Source organism: Vicugna pacos, chromosome 4 (genome assembly GCF_048564905.1).
Source record: "Vicugna pacos chromosome 4, VicPac4, whole genome shotgun sequence".
NCBI classification, from domain to species: Eukaryota; Metazoa; Chordata; class Mammalia; order Artiodactyla; family Camelidae; genus Vicugna; species Vicugna pacos.
Window position 1 is genome coordinate 33,569,850 of NC_132990.1, and position 17,009 is coordinate 33,586,858.

Here is a 17,009-nt window from a genome sequence, read left to right on the forward strand (position 1 = left end):
CTGTGGTGCATGACTAGATATAATACACATAAACTGAAGTTCTTTGGAGTTCTCAAAAATTTAAGATCTAAAAGGGTTCCAAGACCAAAAAGTCTGCTAATTATAAATGAACTGCTGGTAGTTACTTTACTGTACAAATTTAACACCAAAGTCAGCTAATATATGATAAAGACATCATCAGCCAGGTGCTTTGTCTTTAGAGCCACTTTACCAGTTTTTCCCACTGTGCTTTCCAATAATATTAACTCCATAAAGTGACTTGAATTCACAAGGTATGTCATATCCTTTGTGGTTCTCACCATGCTAAGTTCATGGCTTAATTGCTTATTGACAGATTAGAGGCTCTCAGTAATAAAGGAATAAGAAAAGTGTCTGGGCTTGAGTAGTTAGAGAAGTCTTTAGGGAGGAGGTAAATCATGAGATCTTAAGTTTTTGGGGAGGTGTATTGGCTGTGAGGAAGAGGTTAAGCACATGTGAAAGAGGTAAGGTATGATTTTGGTGTGAAAAGTTTGATTTTTTTAGGAAATAAACAGATGGAGTAGAAAGAAAAATCAGGCTAAGGATTTTGAACCTAACTGGATAGAGTGTAACCAACAGCATACATTTTTAAAAAGTGGATCAAATGTTAAGATGAAAGAGGTCTTTTAGAGAAATTAATCTGGCAGGTCTGTGTAGGTTAGCAGGGAGTCTGAAACCAGGTAGATCTCTTAATCATCTGAAAGGAAGTATAGGGTGAAGAACCTGGGATATTAATTCGGATGTACCTTGGTTAGAATCCTTCTGCCACTCTGTCACTTTTGATTGGATAAGATGAAGATAACTAGCTGTGAGGTTGTAGGTAGTAACACAAAGGTTGTGAAAGAGTTTAGTACAGATCAGATGCCTGGTACTATGCTAGGACCTTCAGTGAGAGGTGTTATCACTGCTGCTTTTGCTACTGCTACTTCATTGCTGCTCCTATTACAATAATCAATAGTTGGTGGGTTATATAAGATTGGAGCTGGGGAACCATCAGTGGAAATAGGATGTAGAAACCAGGCCCATCCCTACCACAAACAGGTACAAGAATACAAATGGAAGTTCACTCATTATTTTTTTGAGTATTTAAATGCTGGAAATCAGCTAGCTTAATTAAATGTGCTATTTCCTCCTAATTTGACTGGTACAGCTTTATAATGAGATGGATTACCATTTAGAATTTTCACATTTTTCAGTAGTTCTGCTCCAGATCATAGTGGCCAAGGGAGAATTGGCCTTCTGTCTCCGCTTTCTTTTCCTGCATTGGGTATGGGGACCTCCCCATATGCAGGGCTCTTTGCAGTAGCATGTGCACATGCCCATTCCCTGAGCAACCTTGCCCACCCCCTGCAAGCTATCTCTTGACTATCCCTTGGGCCTAAAAGTGGGTATGCCTGCATCTCTATCTGCCCTGGGATCTATGCTCTAGGGCTCTGTGTGGGAATTTGGGATCCTGAGAATCTGCTAGGGTAGAGTCCAAAGGAGGCAGAGGACATGCCCTGGACTCTGCAGACTTCTTGCTTCATGAGGAAGTACCTGGCCAGAGGACCAAAGTGGGTTCTGTAAAGTGCAAGGCCCAGGCAAGGCCCCTTTTGCCTGGTCTCAGGATGGTGCTAGGAGGGGTCATCTGACATGCGTGACAAATCAGTACCCTTAGTTGTGGGGTGTGAGAAAATGAGAGTGGAAAAGGTGAAAGATTGCTGGATACCAGAATTTAAAGCCGCTGAGAAAGTTAGTTTAGTATGTGGGAGCAGATGAAGTGGGGCCTGAATGCAAAACAAAACAAAACTGTGTTTTGCTTGGCACTGAGTACCTAATCAACTTCTAGCGTATTGCCAGGCACATAGTATTGACCCAATAAATGTTGAAGGACAAGCTGAAGGTATTTTGATTATCTGTGCCAGAGATGAGAAGAAAGTCATTGTTGAATATAGAGAGAAATAAGGAGAATAAGTTCTTGTGGGACCAGTGTAGGGTTTTGAGGGAGGGACCATCTTGTTGTTTTTGGCTTGATAGCATGTGAGCTACTTGTGTGTGAGGACCATGTATATTTGATATTTGTATGTGTAGACCTAATATAGCTGGAATTCTTTCTTAAATGAATAATTGGATTATACTATGTGAGAATGGTGTTTAAGAAATGAATTAAATTTTAAAGTTAAAATGACAAGTGGCTAAGACAAATTTGTATCCTCAGTGAACTGGTATAGAGGCTGAGGAACTCGTAATAATTCAACACATGAACAGATCCTAAACAGCTATGTTAGTTTCAGCATGAGGTGGTGAAACATGTCTTCAAAGAGATTTTACTTGTAATCTGTTTGGAAAGGAGTAGAGGACACAGATTAACTGTAGACTAGCTTGAATTTTCTTACTTGATGTTTACTCAAGTTTAGTAGTTGGAGAAAAGAATCAGAGTTAAAAGAGTAGGTAGAATTATCTTTGGAACATCTAATTGCAGGTATGTGTAACTGATAGTCATTTTGTTTACAATTGTTATAAAGTATTGTTAGTCACTTAGTTTATAATAAGCATGTACAGTAATACCTTATGTCAGGAAATATATTTAATAATGATAAAAAATTAACAAAAATCTAACAATAGGGTTAAAACTGCCAAGTTCTTTTTGAGAACTCCGGTGTGTTAATTAGTGTAGGTTATTGCATTCTTGCTGTATCTGACGTGTAATCGCCTAAGTACACAGCAAACACCTGTGATTATTTTAGTGATCCTTGTCTTGTCTTGTTCAGGTAACCCCCAAAATGTGTATTTAGACCGTTGCCTGTTCATATATACTCAGCTGTACCTGTTTGCTTTGTTATTTTTCTAAGTTTAATGGACCGACATAAAAATTTATGGCAACTGTCACTTAATGTTCCCTTTACCGTTAAAGAAAAAAAGAAAACAAACAAAACTAAATCATGCCAGGCAGCTAGGATGCTGTTTATAGGTGACTAAATGATTAGAGTACTTTGTACTAAATTGATCTTTTGATATCTTGGGCCAAATTTAGGGCAAAAAAGGTATGAACATATAGAAACAGTATACTTAAGTGCATTTTTGTATATCAGTGTTATTCTAAACCTGCTTTATTAGCCGATAAAAATCGTTAGTTTGGAATTAGCCTTGCCCATTCCCGTCGGAACCAAGGATTTCTTTCTAAAATTTCTTCCTTAAAACTGAATAATCATGCATATCCTATTAATTTTCTCCAGGTTGTAACCTGTTTATGTTTTGTTTTTGCTTATTTCTGAGAAATAAATCTTATTTAATTATTTTTAAGGAATGAGCGAAGGTATGTCAACTGCTAATCCATTCTCCCTTTTGCTTCTCCATATACAAGAAGTTAGCAGGTTGCTTTCAGAATTGTTTGGTCTCTCATCTTCACAATTTAAAAGCACAGTTTCAAAGAATTCTTCTCTTCGTTATTTTCCCTCACTTATATTTTTCCTGATTATTAGATTAACAGGTTTGCTTGAATTCTAATTTTTTGAAAAACAAAAGTTCTCTCTCCTTTTCTGTAAAGCAAAGCAGTATCTTTTTTGGTTAAATTAAGAAACTTTAAAAAATACAGGTACAGTCATGCAAAGGAATATTTTAAAGATAATTCATTTGTATAGCAATTAGTATTTATCCACAAATTTAATAATTTAAGATAATCATATAGCTTCTAGATATCAAAGAATTAATTTTTAATATTAACCTAATTTTTCTTGCTTTTAATATTTTAGGCCACTTGGTCATTCTGGCATTTTATGGTAGAAAATACATTGAGTTTGGCTCATGGAAAGAATATGAGGTAATTGATCCGTGTTCTCTATAAATTATGAACTAAATGTACACAAAACATAGTCCTTTGATATGTCAAATATGGGGTATCATGTCTGAATTTTTTCAGTACTTTTTTTTAATATGGGATTTTGAGATAGGTTTTTTCTTTCTTGATGGTTGACAGTAGCTATATAGAAGGAGCTTTATTTTCTTTCAGTACTTTTATATATTTAAGACAAAACAGTATTAGAACTGTCCTTTACATTATGTGGTTACAGTTTCTATTTTTAAATGCTTTGGGTAGCTTAGCTCTCTGTGGGGAACCACAAGAGAACTACTCCGTCGCAGCCACCTCCCCAGCTTGCCCCAGCTAGGATTAAAGACGAGCTACACTGAAAGGTACCACCAGCTAGCAAACCAGTCGATAGGGTAAATAGTGAGAAAGAGCACCGAGGCTCCTGTGATGTGAATTTCTAGGCACTACGCAGGGTGGTCTAATGAGAATACAAGTAGGAGATTCGTGTTAGTCTTTTCCCGTCCATTTGGCACCCTTGGGTGTTGCCTGGGTTTGGCATTCTAAAATGGCACCCAGCTAATTTCATATGCTGTATTCATTTCCATAGTTGTTTCACAGATGACCAAGCATCAAGCCTGTACTATAGTAAATTCATACTAGAGATAGTAAAGTGTAGAGCAGCTATCCTTATAATTCCAGCCAATGACATATAACATGAGGATCCGTGGGTATTAACTATTTGGTAGAATACTTGGCTAACGTACTTCTGATGTCATAATTGCCCTGCTCAATAATGGGTTGGTTATGTAAGAAGGTGCAGTAGTTTGGTGTGTGAACTTCTGCTTCTACTATTACAGTACTATAAAGCGAGCTTTTCCACTGGCATTCAGAAAGGTGAAAAGAGCAGAGCTGGCAGTGGGAGGGTGGTGGGAGGGGCGCCAGAGGGGTAGCATGAAGTCTGAGTATATGTACGCTGTTCATCATCATTGGTCTTTGAGATTATGTTTGAACCCAAATTACTTCCTCATCTTTTCACTTAGTTGAAATACAACTGACATGCAGCCCATTCAAGATGATAAAACATTGCTGTTTTAAACATTTCTTCAGCCTTCAGGTTCTGTGGGAAGATAATCACATGATCTTCTGGTTAAGAGACTTAACCAAGACTCAAGAAATAAGCTGGAGCTATTTTCTCCATTTCATACCTGTGGTTTTACAAAAGACCACCTACTACAGGGTATACCAAAAATCTCCCTATACATTTTTCAAATTATTTTGTGGGTATAAGGTTGCAAGAAAGGTAAAGTAAATAGTTTTGTGTCTAAGACCTTTGTAACATGATTTATAACAAAAACTGTGCATTTAGTTATAGGAGTTATAATTTAAGAGCTGTAATCTTTATCACTGGTAGTATATTCTAAAAGACTTTGTGCTAACTCAGATAGTTTTTAGTAGCTATTGCAACTTTATCATATTTCTTAAACCATTTGAGTTGTCTGTATCAAACACGTGATTCTGATAGTCGTTTTCCTTATTCATTTTTCATGACTGAGGGCGTCTGACAGGGACAGTCATACCTAATAATTGTGAAAGCTTGTATGGACCTGGAGAAAAGTTTCCATCCATAGTGTACTTCTGTTAAAAGTGCTTGCAAATAATGTTTATTAAAATAGTTCAGAGGGGAAAAAAAAAACAATGGGTATTTTGGTGGAGTTCTTCTCTTGGCAAAGTAGTGGGAGATGAGCTTCACTTGAATTATCCTGAGAAGCCACTGGAAACAAGTCTGTATGTGCCTATCCTTCTTACGTTTCCCTTTTAATCTGATGGACTTCTTTGGACTTCCTTTCATTTTGATAAACTTCTTTGTTACATGTGAAATAAACAAGGTGTCTTGGGAAGGGGAGTGGTAGGGAAGGAAAATATTTGTTTTTTCTTACTGCATAGACTATGGGACATTAATTATAACATACCTTACATTTACATCATGGATTACACTTTTTAAAGTTACTTTGTGCGTGTAGCATCTTATTTAACTTTCCCACTAGTCAGTTATATGCAGTGATACTGTGGATGGGAAAACTGAGACCAAGAGAGGTTAAGAAACACCTTTGAAAACAGTTACACAGCAAGTAGGTGGAAGATCTAACATGTGAACCCAGATCTTGTGACTCTTACTTCAGTATTCCTATCCACCGTATTAGTACTTTTCAAATTATGTTTTCTAATCAAAACAGTTCTTCAGGAGCCACCTTGGGGAATGTTGGTGGCTGCAAAGCAGGTCCATTTTTGTCTCTCTATTGGGGCTCTTAGAATTTCACTAGAAGTAGGATTTCAAAGCCACTGCTCTGTACTGCTTTTCTTACCATGTGCAAGGACTATAAATTAGAGAAGCAAATTATATCTCTCTATGTGACAATCAAGTCCATATATCTCTTTTCCAACTGATATTTTGGATCTTGAAACAAGAATTAGACTGTTGGCATCTTCCTTACTTCCGTTCCTTGTCAACTAACATTTACTGAATATGTACCGAGCACAATGTACAGGATACACAAGTTACTAGCTTTTTATCAGGGCCACTGATAGTTGGTTTTAAAGGAGTAGTACAATTTTAAAATATAAATATAAAAATTAAAATAGAAACTGTCCATATTAAACATATCATATCTCAGTCATAAAGAGACATTAAGTATCATCATTTTTATACAATTTAAAATATTGCTTGTATTTAATAATCCCATGCCTGGTAGTTACTAAGCATATTTATTTTTAACAGTAGTTTTCATAAGCTACTATCTGTGTATAGAGCCTTCAACATTCTAGGCTATAGCAGCATTTATGAGTAATGCTAATAGTGTCCAGGAATGATTCCCTCATCATATTATAGAATTCTAGAGTGTTTGATAATAATGGATTCTAAAATACATTTTCACCTTACCCAAATATGCATTTAAGCCTTACTGTATTGTAACAATCAATGAAATTACATATCTGCATATAGACAATAAATTTCATCAGTGGTTCAACAGAAACATCATAAGATTTAATAATGGTTAAAAGTTAATCACAAATTCAAGATAAGAGTAATTGTTTAGACTCAAATCATAGCATTCTACACATTGAATATGTGTCAACGGTTTTGTACTTTTTTTTATTTAAATTTTTTAAAAATTGAGATATAGTTGACATACAATATTATCTAAATTACTGGTACACAACATAGTGATTCACAATTTTTTAAGGTTATACTTCACTTACAGTTATTATAAAATATTGGCTGTATTCCCTGTGTTGTACAGTATATCTTTGTAGCTTATTTATTTTTTTATGTAATACTTTGTACCTCTTAATCTCCTACTCCTCTCTTTTCCCTCCCTCCTCCCCTCTCCCCACTGATAACCACTAGTTTGTTCTCTAGATCTGTGAGTGTCTCTCCTTTTTGTTATATTCACTCGTAGTTTTATTTTTTACATTCCACATATAAGTGATATCACTTTATCTTCCTCTCTCTGACTTATTTCACTTAGTGTAATACCCTCTGAGACCATCCCTATCGTTGCAAATGGCAAAATTTCATTCTTTTCTGGAGTATTACTTTTCTTAAGCTTTGCCACTGATCTCTTAGTTTAGAGTGCTAAACTAATGATGTTCAGTTATTTTCTCCACAGTTCATTTTGGGCAGGGAACAGTTGGAGAGGCACTGAAAAGGGCAGCAAAAGGGTACTTGACAGGAGAGAGGAAAGTTTCAAGGAGAAGAAGAAAGACCTTAAAATCTATTTTAAAATTTATTTGTAGTTCTCTTTATTTTTTGTTACAAACTTTCAGCTAAAATCAATAAAGGAGCAAAATGACAGGTGTGTTAGAGCCTTAAGTTATCTCTGTGAAAGCCAGACCAAAGAGAATAAGCTTGAATTATAGAAAGGATGATTTTTCTTTGTCATAAAGAAGACACTCCCTAAAAGTTAGTGGCAATAGAGGGATATTTGGGAGCTCATACCCTAGAAAGATCTTTAAGACCAGAATGGTTATTTATTCAACTAAATACATGATTTATCCTTGAAGTCTCTACCATGCTGAAGGCTCTTTAATTATAATTGTGCTTATTGCTTGGAAATGAAATGCAATATGTATATGAATATTCTCTCATAACTAAATAGGATACCTGTAGTTTATGTAAATCCTTATATTATTTTTCAGAGATAAGATAAAAATTGTAAGTACATTTCAAATTCGGGATTATAGAAAGAACTAAAATGCCCATAATCTGAGAGATAATATAAGTTCCATATTATTATGTACAACTTAAACATACTTGACAAAAATACAAAGGAAGGCAATCATTAGTCAAGAATGTGAGAATGAAGCTATTTCCTTTGCCAAGATGGTTTAGTACAGACAGCTAATGGGTTAATGACTTAGTCAAACCCTGAGGTTAAATCATGGTTCACCCACTTATTAATTCAGTATCTTTATGTAATATGAGGATAATAACTGCTGCCTTGCAGCCTTGTAAAAATTAAATAGGGTTATATGTGAGGTACACAATCCAGTTCTTGGTACAGAGCAGTGCTTAATAAGTGATACAGCGTATCTTGGAGATACTGCAGGTTCGGTTCTAGATCCCTGCACTAAAGTGAGTCACACAAATTTTTCGCTTTCCCAGTGCATATACAAGTTATGTTTATTCTATAGTCTAGTGAGGTTCAGTAACATTATGTCTAAAAAATAATGTATAGACCTTAATTAAAAAACACTGCATTGCTGAAAAACACTAGCCATTATCTGAGCCTTCAGTGAGCCATAATCTTTTGGCTGGTAGAGTACTGAGGGTCTTGCCTTCACGTTGATGGCTGCTGCTGGTCAGGGTGCTGGGTGCTAAAGGTTGCACTGGTTATGGCAATTTCTTAAAATAAGGCAAAGTGAGATTGACTTTTCCTTTCACAAACGATTTCCCTCTAGCATGCAAGGCTATTTGATAGCATCTTATCCACAGTAAAACTTCTTTCAGAGTTGGAGTCAATCCTTTCAAAACCTTGCCGCCACTTTTTCAAGTTTATGTAATATTCTAAGTCTTTTGTTGTCATTTCAACAATCTTCACAGCATCTTTACCAGGAGCAGATTCCATCTGAAGAAACCTCTTTGCACATCCATACTAAGTAACTCCTCATCCACTTAAGTGTTACCATGAGATTGCAGCAATTCAGCCACATCTCCAGGCTCCACTTAAAAATTCTAACTCTCGTGCTGTTCCCACCACATCTGCGGTTACTTCTCCCACTGAAATCTTGAACCCCTCAAAGTTATCTATGAGAGCTGGAATCAGCTTATTCTAAACTCCTGCCAGTGTTGATATTTTGACCTTCTCCCATGAATCATGAATATGCTTAATGGTACCTAGAAGGGTAAATACTTTCCAGAAGCTTTTCAGTGGACTTTGCCAAGATCTGTCAGAGGAATCACTATCTATGGCAGCTATAGCCTTACAAAATATATTTCTTAAATAATAAAACTTGAAAGTTGAACTTACTCTTTGATCCATGGGCTGCAGGATGGACGTTATGTTAACAACCTTAATCTCGTTGGACATCTCCATCAGAGCTCTTGAGTGACTAGGTGCATTGTCAGTGAGCAGTAATATTTTGAAAGAAATCTCTTTCTGAGCAGTAGTTCTCAACAGTGGGCTTAAAACATTCAGTCAACCATGTTGTAAACAGATGTGCTGTCAACCCAGGCTTTGCTCCATTTATAGAGCACAAGGAGAGTAGATTTAGCATAAGTCTTAAGGGTTGCATTTTCAGAATGGTAAATGAGCATTGGCTTCAACTTAAAGTCACCAGCTATGCTCGCCCCTACCAACAGAGTCAGCCTGTCCTCTGAAGCCTGGAAGCCAGGCATTGACTTCTCCTTTCTACCTAAACAAGTCCTTTCTAGCTATACAAAGCTATTTTGTCTACATTGAAAATCTGTTGTTCAGTGTGGCACCTTCATGAATTACTTAGCTAGATCTTCTGGATCACTTGCTGCAGCTTCTACATCAGCACTTGCTGCTTTGTTCACCTTTCACTTTCACACTGCTGAGATGGCTTCTTTCCTTACGTCTCATGAACCAACCTCTGCTAGCTTCAGACTTTTCGTCTACAGCTTCCTCATATCTCAGCCTTCATAGAATTGGAGAGTTACTCTGGGTTAGGCTTTGGCTTAAAGGAATGTTTTGGCTGTTTTGATCTTCTCTCCAGACCACTCAGACTTTCTCCATATTCCCATTAAAGCTGTTTCACTTTCTTACCATTTGTGGGTTTCCTGGAGTAGCACTTTTAATTTCCTTCAAGAACTTTTCCTTTGCATTTATATCTTGGTTATCTGGGCAAGAGGCCGAGCGTTCGGCCTGTCTTCAGCTTTCCACGTGCCTTCCTCACTAAACTTAATCATGTCTAGCTTTTGATTTAAAGTGAGAAATGTGCGACTCTTCCTTTCACTTGAACACTTAGAGGCCATTGTAGGATTATTAAATCACCTAATTTCAATGTTGTGTCTCAGGGAATAGCGAGGCCCAAGGAGAGGGAGAAAGATGGGGGAACAGTAGGTTGGTGGAGCAGTCAGAACACACACAAAGTTTATTGATTAAGTTTGCCATCTTACATGGGTGTGGTTCATGGTGCCCCCAAACAATGATGACAGTAACATCAAAGATCACTGATCACAGATACCATAACAAATATAATAATGATAGAAAAACTTTGAAATACTGCAAGAATTACCAAAATGTGAGACAGAGACACAAGTAAGCAAATGCTGTTGGAAAAACGGTACTGATAGACTTGCTTGACACAGGGCTGCCACAAACCTTCAATTTGTAAAAAACGAAATACCTACAAAGTGCAGTAAAGCAAAGCACAATTAAACAAGGTATGCCTGTAGTTCCCTTCGTTTCCCCATAGGTCTTAATATTTCTTTAGGGGTCTGGAAAATCAGTAGAATGGGGAGAGGTAAAGGGGCAAATTGAGTTTCAGTCCTGTGGGAGATAAGGTTCAACATACTTCTTGCATTTACTGTTTAACTGCTCAAATTTTACTGTCTCTTGTTGTGGTCGACAAGAACTTAATTGCTTTTTTACATTAAGGAGACACCAGCTTTGATCTTACCTTGAGGAAAAGCTTCAATATCAGACCCACTTTTAGAAAGAAGTCATACAGAGTTGTAAGTAGGAAACCACATGTGAAACAGAAAATATTAAATGTCTTCAGATTTTAATTTCTGAAGAAACTCCTTTTTATCAAAAGGAAGTAAATGTTTACTTAAAAGTTCAGTGTGACAGATGTATTGTTGTCTTGCAGTTTATGATCAGTCAACTCTCATTTTGCTTTAATTAGCATAATTGTTTTAGGTTCCTTTCTGGCCACTACTCACCCCATCCTTCCCTCCCCACCCCTTATACCCCCCAGCTATCTTGCATAGTCTTTTATCTCATTTAGGAGCTAGTTAACATTTTATAAAAACGACCAGTATTTATTAAGTACTCCCTATGTGAGGAGCACTGGGGTACGTACTTACATACACTCACACAACCCTCAAGGTGTCTCTTTGCGGGAAGTAAGTAGGGCAGATCCATGATTCCTTATATTCACTTCTGAATTTCAAAAGGCTCTGCAAGTAGCCGGTTTCCCTAAGTTTGCGGCCATACCAGTTTAGCTGTAGAGCCTGAACTAAATGAGATGAGGCACTCACGGGTCTTTATCCAGCTCTTGGAACATTCACTAGTTTGGCCACAGACTTGTCAATGTGGATGATCATGGACGGCCGCCCTGTGTCCACCTGCAGCGTTTAGGTATGGCATTGCTTTCTAAAATTTGAAAAATTCTGAGTCACGTGACGTATCTGATCCAAGGGCTTGGAATAGGGGGTTGTGAATCTGTTTCATTATTCCATTTTATAGATGAGAAAACTGACGCTAGAAGATGTTAAGTAAATTACCGAGATTTGGGTGGTACTTTAAGATGCGAAGTAAATTATTCAGGTAATGCATAGTAAAGCCAAATTTAAACCCAGCTGTCTTGTACGAGAGCCCATACTGTTAAACCACAAAACTCTTTCGCCACCCGGTTGCGAAAGCAAGACTGAGCTTAGTTGGCATGTCTTGAGTTGACATAATTACTTGTCTTTGCTAACAGAGGGAGACATACACCTGAATAGCTGTAGTGGAAGATGATCTCCTTAGGATTTGCATGTGGGTGTGGACTATTAAGCTTTTCTGCTTATTTTGGGTATAGATGTGTCTGATCATAGAATTCCCCTAGGTATACTAGAACCCAGCCGCAAAGGCCTGTCTCGAGTTAACGTAGGAAACTGTCTAGTTTCTCCATTGTTTGTCCTCATTATTTTATATTATCTGTATCTCACTAAGCACTATTAATTGTTGTTTTGACTTTTTCCAACAAATAATTATTTATGTAGTAGGCTAGAAATACAACTTTTAACAAAAAAATCATGGTCCCTGTCTCAGCAGGGACACTGCTGTCATTTCTGGATGGGACAGTTCCTGGGTTGTTCTGTGTTGCAGTATGTTTCAGCATCTGTGGGCCAAGATGGTATTAGAGCCACTGTCCCTCCCAGTCACTATGACAACCAAAATAACCCCGAAGGTTTCCAAAGTCCCCAAGTGAGATGTAGTGTAGTTGTCTGTCTCGGTGTTGTTCAGACTCAGCCCTGAGGACAGTAGCTGCCCACTGGTCCATCCACTGTGCAAGCTGAATAGTTGATTTTAAGCATTTCTTTTTCTAGAATCCTGACTTCATGCAAATAAATGGAGCTGAGAGATCTACAAAGTAAATAACTAAACTGCTTACACTCTGGGTACAGTGACTAAACTGAAAAGCAAGATTAGCTGTGGGTAACCTTACCAGAGGCTAATTGAAAATTCTCCTTATACTATAAATAACGAGCATAAGTTAATCAACTCCCAAGTTTATATACCAAGATGATGTTGTATTTTTTGAGCAATAGAATCTAAGTCTCTAGGATTTTAAATGTACAAGTTATTTCTCAAAGACATGTAATATAGCACATTTATGCTAAGTATATTTTGTAGCACTTAAACGTTGTCTGCTTCGCTTTTATTTTTTTTCACTTTTAAATATATATATTTTTATTGACGTATAGTCAGTTTACAATATATAAAATAGATAAATAAGTTTGCTTTTATTTTTTAAGTGAAATTTTTAACAAAATTATAAATTTTAAGTCATTTTAAGTAGAGACAGCTATGAAAGATTTATGATTTGAATTTGTCATTTGAAAGAGGAATAAAAATAAGTTTTCAGTAGCCATATTAACTGCCTTTTAATCAGTATTTTATATCAAAAGTAATAACATTTGGAAGTTTATAGAGCCTCAGGCTTATGACAGTTGATGTTATTTTAAATGAAATTAATTTTATTGTATTATGATTACAAAGGTTATTTATACTTAGTATAAAACATTAAGAAAATACAGAGAGGTACAAGAAGGGAGCAAAATTATCATTCTGCTCAAAGCTTACAACACATCTGCTGACAAGATTACTAACACATCTTCTCAGGGTTTTTCTTAATGAGCACGTATGTGCTCACTCTGGTATTCTTGGGCGTGCTTCTGGTCACATATGTATACTCTCCCTTACAAACACAGAAATATGCACTTCCTCTTAAAAATCGGGTCATACAATTTGTTTTTTAACTTCGACATGCATATCTTCATGATAACGTTTTATGCATTTTTATTGGCATTGTATGAATATATCTACTTAAGTAGTTCTCTGGCTAGACATTTAGGGTGATATCCTGTATTTTGGTTTTACGATTAATTATTGTATGCACATCTTTGTGCAGCATCCAATTGTTTATTTGAGTTTTTAGGAATGGAATTGCTGGGTAGAGGGCTGGGTACATGTTCAGTATTTTTATCAACCACCGAATTGCTCTCTAGAAACGTCATGCCATTTTATACTTCCAACAGTAGCACTTTAATGTTTCATTTGTTTGTGTGCTCTGTGATATTAGGTGTGATCAAGCTTTGTAAATTTTTTTTTGTATTTTTGTCACTCTGATAGTTGAAAAAAACTCTCTTGTATTGGCATTTCTTTGATAACCAATGACAATTAAAAAAAAGTATTTAGCCATTTGTATTTCTTTTGTTGATTGTGTATTTATATCCTTAGACCATTTCTCTATTGGGCAGTGTTTTCTTCCTTCTTTAAATTTCAAGATTCTTCATAATATAAGGATATGAATTTTTATTTGTGATTCATACTGTACGTATTTTGCTATTTAACTATATTTGATAATTGTCTTTATGTTTTAGAGATATTTTAGTATGTAAATGTATCACTTTTTTTCAATTGGTATTCCTAGATTATAATGTGACCGTTATAACTCATGACTCAGTAGACAGATTAAAGATTAGATGTTTACAAAAATGAAGATACTTTTCAGATTGGAAATCATTTTGCAGATGAGGAAGGTGATGAATTTCTCATGTTAATTGGATATGTTTGCTGTGATTACAGTTTCAATGGCTGCATTATAAGAATAAGGGTTTTGAGAGGGAGTTAGTTTGACGCGGTTGAAAGACTTACTTTAAGCCATAGTCCTGTCTTTGTTTATTTTTCTTTAATTGAGATAATGATGAATATTTATCAACTGCCTACTATGCATTAAACATTCATAATGAATTTTTCACTTACTAGCTGTGTGACCTCTAGACAATTTCTTGACTCAGTTTATTTTTTTGTAAAAGAGAGATAATAACTACTTTGTTGAGTTATTGTAAGGGCTAGTTATAGTTTACCTGAAGTATCTAGCATCACCTGATTAGTCAATGATAAATTATAGTTAGTGTTTTTAATTCTTGATAGTAATAAAACATAATATAATTTTAGCCTATTATTATATATAATATCATTACTGTGGAAGTAGTTTAGCATATGGGGTAATTAACTATGATTATTATAGTTTTATTAATAGAATGGAGCCAAGCTAGGTTGACTGTACTTAGGATCCTGTCAGATAAGTAATACTTTTTTATATTTGTATAGCAGTTTTGTTTTCAGAGCTCTTTGTCATTTCTTGTTTTATTTGCTCTGTACAGCCTTTCTGTAAGATAAACAGAGCCTGTATAATTTTACAGTTGAGGAGCTGAGGCTTGGAAAGAGACTTGTCCAAGGTCATATGGTTTATAAGTGGTTAATCAGGTTTATACTTCCTTCCACCTATAATTAAGATTCTCACTGAACCTAGATCAGCTCTCAGAATGGGAAGGAACAGAAAATAGAATCTGACTATAATTGCTCAGTCTTAATTTAGCTAGCTTTAGTCATTTTATAGTTTCTTGTTGCTCCTATTCTAGTCATCTGAGCATTGGCTTTAATGTTTTGGTAGTCTGTTGTGTTGATGGAGGTTACAGTGAACCATACCCCTGGGTGTTCATACCCTTGTGAAGTCCCTTTCCTTTCAATCCGGACTGGGTCTGTAGCTTATTTATCAAACAGAATGCAGCAGACTTAGAGCTTTTGAAGTCTGGGCATAAGCCTTAAGAAGGCCAGATTGCTTTTGCTTTTATGTTTTTGGGGGACCCGAACCATTATGTCAGAAATCTGTCTACCTTCATAGAGACACCATGTGGAAATGAGGCCTCATGGAGGGAGAGAGAGACAGAGACACAGAGACAGAGACAGAGATAGAGACAGAGAGACAGGGAGACTGACTCTGAGATTACGTGGAGATTATGTGGAGACAGAAGCCCAGCCACTCTAATCCTAATATTCTAACTGAGTCCAGTTCCTACCCGCCAGGTAAAAGCAATTGTGTGAGTGACCACCGGCAAGCTGAGCAGAACTACCTAGTTGAGCTCAGCCCAGATTGCAGAATTAAGGGCAAATAAAATGGTTGTGTTTTTGTGTTTTGTTTTGTTTTGTTTTTTTGTGCAGTAAGTTTTGGGGTGGTTTGTTACACAACAGTAGAAAAGCCAGAGAAGCATGACAGTGTTCTTGAAAACAAAAGTCTTGCTAAAGGGTGTTTACCTTTCTTGGCCTGTTTTGACAGTTTTGGCCTTTCTCTGGTTTGCCAATGTCAGGCAGTGCTGAAGAGAGATAATAGTAATGAATAACTGTTCTCCTTTCCAGAATCTCATCTTGCTGTTCCTTAACTGCGCAGGTTTGGCTGATACTTGGGTAAACCTGAAGTAAGCCCAGTGTGTCTGTGCTGAGTCCCTTCAGAGGAATCTCAGGAGGTGGGGTTGCTCCCTGTGTTCAGGTCTCTCATTCGTCTTCTCTAATGAATTTCCTAGTCCCAGTCTTTTATGGCTCTTTTTATCACTGTCAGAGTTGAATTAGATTTGGCCTAGGTCAACCAACTAAGACAAGGTGGAGTAGTCTGTCTTTCTCACTTGAACTTATTTCTGCTGTCCAGAAAAGACTTGAGAGGCCTTTTGGGGTTAAGAGAGTAACTAAGATGAGGAATCACCTTTATTTCTGATCATTCACATGTTACTCAACAGGAAAGATGTAATACAGTGAGACATGACTCATGCAGTTTTCCTTATTTTTCCCTCTCACAGATCAATTTCTTCCTATTTAACTATAAATATTGCATTTTTATAACTAAAAGTTAGAAATTTTAAGTAGTTTTATAATTTTATTATAAAATTATAAAAATAAAAAATTGTAAAATGTTTTGTAAGTTTCTACTAATGGTAAGAATCAGTGATCTAAAAATTTATAAGTATAATTTTTTAAAAACAACTTTGTTGTTAAAACGCTTTTTTTATTTTAAAGTATATATGAAGATAAATTAAAAATACTACAGAGCTTGATTGGCTTCCAGATTGCTGGAGTGAGGGCCTCAGTATACACCCTCTCCCTCTAAAACAAGGAAAATATAGGCAAAACAGTGAAAATCAACCATTTCAGAAACCTGGCAGTTGACCAAAGCCAGAGAATGACCTGAAAACTGTATGTCCAAGAGAAAACTACTGAACCTTGGGAAGACGTTGGAGTCTGTGACATTTTAACTTGTGGCCACATCCATCTTCCCTCCTTCCCCAGCTTTGTGGTATAGCAGAAGCTGGCAGTATTTCAGGCAGTGGAGAGATGTGACCACTTTTGGAGATCCATTAAAGGCACCATCCCTAGAGTACAGTTCATATTTTGTCCAAACTTGCAGCTCCGTGGGG

General features: G+C 36.4%; 1 protein-coding gene across 15 annotated transcripts in view; it reads left to right on the plus strand.

Moving 5' to 3' along the window:
- The window catches only part of RFX3 (regulatory factor X3), a 280,535-nt gene that overhangs the window by 35,558 nt on the left and 227,968 nt on the right, over positions 1-17,009 (plus strand). For 6 of the 15 annotated variants that reach the window (XM_072959527.1, XM_072959536.1, XM_072959531.1 and 3 more), the window contains exon 2: positions 3,750-3,817. The exons of 6 other annotated variants lie outside the window; for them this stretch is intronic. The gene's annotated coding sequence lies outside the window, so the exon portion shown is untranslated. Of the gene's footprint in view, positions 1-3,749; positions 3,818-4,634; positions 4,700-17,009 lie in introns of those variants that run through there. 3 more of the 15 variants (XM_072959532.1, XM_072959538.1, XM_072959529.1) reach the window with 3 other exon arrangements.